The following is a 6,323-nucleotide window of genomic DNA, read 5'->3' as shown; positions in this document are numbered from 1 at the left end:
CCCTTGGTACCCATGTGGGTTAGCCAACTCAGGCCAATGAGTCTGAAGTGGTGGAGAGGTCTAAGGTGGTTTCCTCACATGTCTAAAGGTTCTGTGGGCTATCAAAGGGCTCATGAGCTATTTGGGGATAGGTCAGAGCATCCATCATCCTGTACCTTTTTCCTTTTGGAGGCTTAAAAGTGGATCAAAATGCAGGACATCCCAGCATGCACCAGCCATTTTCCACTTGGCAGGAGGACACTGAGAGGAGAACATCACCTCTGTGGAGATGAGAGAGCTGCAAACATGATGAATTGGATGCAGAAGAGTGTTTGATACCAGATAACAGCGGTTTAGAGTGGCTTGTAGACATCATATTATAATCAGGGTGCTGGGTGAGAAGCAGAAGGTCTTGGCTGAACATCTGTCCACCCAATGTTTGATTTTGTGCTTGAGCTTTGATGGTGTGTCCAAACCTACTGTGCAAAATTACAGACCTCTTCTTGTGGGTGGAACAGCAGCCAAATCCCTGACTGCCAGCAAAGCCATGGCAAAATCCAGCTGGGGTTATCTGCCTGCACTGCCTGTGGGTGATGGGTGTCCTGAAGTGAGGACGTGGGAAAGCTGGAGATGACCAAGCTGTCTGAGCAGCAAAGAAACAGGGTTTTAAGGGCCAGATGAGTGAGATCAGGCAGTTGAGAAACACAGAGAAGAGAGACATGAGAGGGCTGGAGACTGCTGATGCAGCCAATAAGAGGGACTTGGGAACAACAGAAGGGAAGGCCAAAACACATTAAAGGAGGAAGAAAATGGACTGTGAAGAGATAACAGACTGAGCAAAGCGAGGATGTTGTCTGAGAAAAGCTGGAGAAGAAACCACAGGGAGGCAAGGGAATGGTTGTGAGGTTCTTGAGGGTAGAGGATGGAGGGGACACCAAAAAGACCATCCTGGCCACAGGGCAAGAGCTTTGGGTCTCATTGTCATCTTTGCCTGGTCGAGCAGAGGCCTGGCCAGCGGCTGATGTTCCCTTTGTGCTGTATGAAATGTGACCTATTGCTTTCTGCTACTTGTGTGAGCTGAGGGTGGCCGATTGGACCTGTGGGGAGGAGCACTGGATGGCTGCATAAGGCATTGCTCGTACCTTCAAAAGGATCTGACTGTTGGCAGTCCTCAAATCAGAAATGGCCTTAAAACTGGTTAACTGCCTTGCTTCGGTGGCATTTGTTCAGTGCCCCTGTTTGTTCTTGTAGGTGGTAATGGGAAAGAGCAAGGAGGAGTTGTACAGCATCACCCTGATCCCATGCAGCAGAGCCTATTGGGATAAACCAGTGTCCTTCCCATGGAGGAAACATCCTGCTCTGTGCAGCACAGCAGATGCCTGGGCAGAGCAGGAGCCCACATAGGGCTGGGGGTCACCCCTTCCCTCCACAGGACCAGTTGTGCAGGAGGGCTGTTGCACTGTGCAAAGCTCTTGGTACATGTCCCCAGATGGTCTCCAGGCCTGATCCTTTGCCAGGTCTCTGTAGGGAGTTTCAGCGCTGGTGCTGGTTTGTTCAGCTTTGGGCAGCCTGAGAATATGATACATCCCTAATTGACAATTGAACCTCGATTTAATTCCATGCAAGTCAGCAGATCTAGCACCAGGTTTCCAAACCACTCCAATGTCAAGGACTCATAACCACAGCAGCCCCCGTTCACTTCAAGGAGTGCAGGATTAGTCCCAGGGTGAAAGGTTTTGCTTGGGAGGGTGCGTGGGAGAGGGAGCGTGGCCGTAACCTTATCAGTGGTAAATCTCTGTCTGTCTGGATATTAGCAATGTGTTTTCCCAGCTGCGTCAGTGTATGTGTTTGTGTATACAGACTCAATTTATGTCATTCTGTAAGCAGATAAGTGTTTGTGCCAGACTCTGTGCGATTTTGTGAAAGGCGTGCTTACATGTTTGGATAGATTTAATAACAGCATGCATGTGAGCGTGTTTATATTTAGACAGACTCATGGGAAAGGCTTAGCACACAGGGAAACGGCATGAGGATGGCCTGGCTGGGGAGGGTTTCTTCTGGAGGCTTGCAGGTTGCTCTGGCTTTTGCATGGATGGCAACTGGGTCTCACCATGCCCATGTGTGTGGCATTCCTGACAGTGCGTCCCAGGCTGCTTTGTGGCTGGTGATGCTCCCGTACAGGGAGGGAGAGGATTTATGTGTGTGTAGTTGGATGGGAAACAAGTGCATACGCCATTTCATTTTGGTGAGTGCCTTGGGAAGATGTATTTTTGAAGATTTCCAATGGACAGATACAGAAGGGTAATGGTTATGGACCCATAACAGCATCCCATTGTATGCTCCAAAACTCAGTATAGCTTCAGGGCACTTCCCAGCACATCCCAGTACAGCTGAGGCACCACTTCACAGAGTCAAGCAAAACTGTCTCACCAAGAGCTTATCCTTAGTCTGCAGTAGGTCTGCTGTACACTGAGGCCCATTTGTGGCTTGAGACAGCAGAGGCACTGGCTGTTCAGTGCCACGCGTGGTTTCACACGCTGTGCTTTGCAGCGGGTGCGTTGCTCTCACACACGCACACTTCCAAGGAATATCTTTCTGTATCTGAAATATCTGTGCTCATCTCATGGGGTTGCAAACGGGGTCTGCCATGGGATGGCCTTGGGGTGGGTTTTGCTGGTGGGGTTCACTGGACTGCAGAGGTCTGGGTCCCCATTGTGCAGCTGTTGAGGACAGAGGTGTTGTGCTCCCATGCCCCAGCCCTGTCGCCCTCTCACTTGGCCACCGCCCTGACTTTTGTCCTGCCGTTTGACATCTGTGACTTTGAAGGCGACACATCCCCAATGCCGAGCCCTGCTCAGCCCCACCACCCCGGGCTGCCATCCAGCAGCATCTGCCAGCCCCAGCTCCATCACCACCACCACCAGCACCCCCATCCCGCTGGGTCCCCACAGCCCAGCGGTCCTCTGCACTGGCGGGCAGTGAGCGGGATCAATAAGACACCTCCGACTCCTCTATTTACAAACTAGCTGCCTTCAGCAGCCAGGCTGTTTAAGCACTTCATTCCCATTCAGGAGGGCCATCTGCTGCCTTTTGCTGTAAGTCTCTCTGAAAACCTCAGCCTTGACAAGCTCGAGATATGTCAGCGCAGTTATCAGCGGAAAGCAACATCTGCCGTGCCTGACACCCACTATTGTAGGCCATTTAATCTGTCCCCCTCCTCCCTTTAACTGCAGACAACAGCTCCCTATATTATATTTTCCCACTCAATTAGCACTATCATCCTGCTGAAATAGAGGCCAATTTACCTTTAATGACATCATTGTTAGGAGAGTGGCAGCCCTGGCCGGTGGCTGGCGGGAGGCAGCCCGTGCTCCCGGATCCGCGCTGCCTTCACCCCAACCGCAGACATTGTTTCCGACAGTTCGCAGAGGCAGTGTGGCGGAAAATTGAGTCCAGATTCATTAGGTTTTTTCCCCCCCCCTTCTCCTCTCCCACCCCCCACCCCCCTTATATTTTTTTTCTCTCCGTCATGCGCTGCTCAAGTCAGTTAAATTGATACATTTCCTAACAAAATTGAAGTGCTTTGTGCTGCCAGCGGAAAGCCTGGTGACCCTGCGCGGCCCACCGAGCAGCCAAAACGAGTTGATGGATCCATTAGGCCGCGTAGAATGCCTTCCCCCTCTGCCTCCGCTCCTGAGTGACACTGTAAATCTGAACCAATTTCAGTCCCTAATCATCATTACAAACCCCTCCACTGTTCATTTATTACTCTACAATTCTAATACAGCACACGACTGGGTCAGCGTGCGGGGAGCTGGCGCGGCTGCGGAGACAGGCTTAAAGAGACCATAATCCTTCCCAGGTTTTATCAGGGAAGCAAACCTCATTTGGTCCCTGCATGCTGCCCCCTGCCTCTGGTCCAGTGATCAGATGATGTCTGCCTGGCCTGGTGATGGGGAGTATGGCTCCAGAGCAAGGAGGAGCTGTGGGGCAGAGGGGAAGCGCACATCTGTCGGATGCAGGAATCGAAGCACGTCATGTGAATCCTGGAAGGTGCTGGAAGCCACTCTGGCCCCTTGGCTGTGTTATGGACAGGAATCTGATGGGTACTGCAACCCTACAGCCATTCAAAACAGTTGTGCAAAGAGGGTATTTGGGTTGGTAAGGAGCTGGTGTGTGCCTGGGAACGACCATGGGGCTGGGGAATGTTGTGAACTGGGGTTTTAGTGAGGCTGTCCATCAGTTTGGGTTAAATAAAGGACGTTTTTTGGAGCTGAAAAGCCTCAGTTGACATCCCTGTAGGGATGGCTCCTCAATCAGAGGTAGGAGAGGCTGGTGAGACCCAGGTGATGCCAGCTCACAGCTGCATCCCACTTGGCCATCCCTGTGTCAAGAGATGCCACCTCACTTCTACCAGCTTGGCAAAACCTCTCTCTGGCTACCAGCATGGAGAGTGGATGCTGATTGAGTGCTTGACCTGCTAAGAGTGTTTGTGTGCCTGGATGGAACACTTTTCCAACAGGCTGCTGAGGAATTTGTTTATTTGATGTAGCTGATACTGTTTTTTCCCCTCCCTTTTTAGCAACATGCCTATCAACATCTCTGTAGGTGTGAAGCAATCAAAGAATTTATAAACCCACATCATGAATAATTGGATTAATGGCATGATCAGACATGACTTGTTGGCACCTGGGATTGCTGTGGGTGAAACCATCAGTGGCTGGGACACTCATTGCTGGAGCAGGATGGGTTGTGTGTGGAGATAGGCTGGAGGACCAGGGTAAAAGGAGGTGAGCAGGGTGCAGACACCAAGAGTCCTGAGTCTAATCAGAGGCTGAGCAGGAGGGAGCACAACTATGAAACAAGTGGCTGAAGTGTTCACTCTCTCCCCAGGTAGGCTTTATATGTGAGGGCATTTCTAGGGAGAGTGGTGCTCTTCTTTGATGGGATAAGGGAGCAGGAAGAGTAGTCATGCAAAGCACTGTGATGGTCAAAACCCTCTTTGCAACTTGTTATAAAAGTCTGGGTGGTGAGACTGGACCTCATGGGAAAGACCTGTGCCTTCATTGGGATGCCAAAACCTGAGCTCTGACCATGGATCTGCCTATACAATCAGAGGGATGTCAGACTCCACAAGAACCAGTTTTTCTGCTGGTGACAACCAAAGTGGAGTTTTCCTACAGCTCATGAGCCGTACGAGCATTTCATTTCCTGCTACAGGGTCCCAGGCTTGAGGTCAGCTACCATGACACCAGGGTCAGCCACAACCCCTGTCAGCCCTGGCTGCCACACAACAAAACTTCCCAAAGCTTTTTTTCTGCCCATGGTCCTCATTAAGAGCAGCAGCAGTTTGTCATAAAATGAAACAGCATTTAAAAATACGCATTTGAAAGAGCAGCCCTGAAGCCAAAGGAGGGGCTTTTTTGGGGGATTTTGGGGCTTCCTGTGGAGATTTGACCAGGGTGAACAACTCTTTGCTTCAGAAAGGTCTGGTGACCTCCTCCTGTCTTAGCCCCACATCAGCCCTGGGACAGGACCAGTTTGGTTCCAAGCCAGAGAGGAGGGCAGCATCTTGGCAGTGATGGCACCACTGTCTATGGGCAATAGCCATGTCTTTGAGGAAGGCTCTCTGCTCAAGTCCTTACCAGGTCAGTCTGTGGTTGAATCATCCTCTCCCCATCACCCCCATGTATAGATATTTCTGTGGAGCTGAGCCAGGCGCTGGCCCTGTGACACAGCTCCTCTACATCAATATGTTGTCCCTTAGCATTTCCTTTCTGTTTACAGCCCTTTGGATGCCTCTCAACCCACACTGTTGTTAATGCTCCTATCTAAGACAGTCTGGATTAGTTTCTCAAGTAGCATTTTGCAGCTAGGATCAATATCAAATGCTTTGCTGAAGTCTAGATGTGTTACATCTTCTGTGAGGCCTTTCATCCACTAATTTAGTAATTTAATCCAAGAAAAAAAAGACCATATCAAGTTGGTCTGGCATGACTTGCTCTTTATAAACCAATGTTGTTTATTGCTTATGACTCGGTTATCCTCTAGGTGCTTTCAAACACGCACCAAACAGCCTATTAATGCCTTCTGTGACACTCCGGGTTTGATGAAACCCAGCCGAACCTGCTGCTCACACAACTGGGTTCAAGCACAGCTCGCTGGCAGCTGCTGGGACATATGTTCGCAGTGCACACGGAGGGCCTGATTCATCTCTCACACCGATGTAAGGCAGGAGTAAGTCGGATCAGCAGCGGGCTGGAGCATCCAGAGGCAGGTTTGATGCAGCAGATGTTGTGTTGCTGTTGCAGGCAGTATTCCTGAGCTTGCTTTTACCTGCTGTT

Source organism: Neopsephotus bourkii, unplaced genomic scaffold, assembly GCF_033783945.1.
Source record: "Neopsephotus bourkii isolate Nb327-2 ecotype Australia unplaced genomic scaffold, CSIRO-AGI_Nbou_v1 NB_882, whole genome shotgun sequence".
In the NCBI taxonomy this organism is placed as follows: domain Eukaryota; kingdom Metazoa; phylum Chordata; class Aves; order Psittaciformes; family Psittacidae; genus Neopsephotus; species Neopsephotus bourkii.
Note: the sequence above shows the minus strand (reverse complement) of the source record.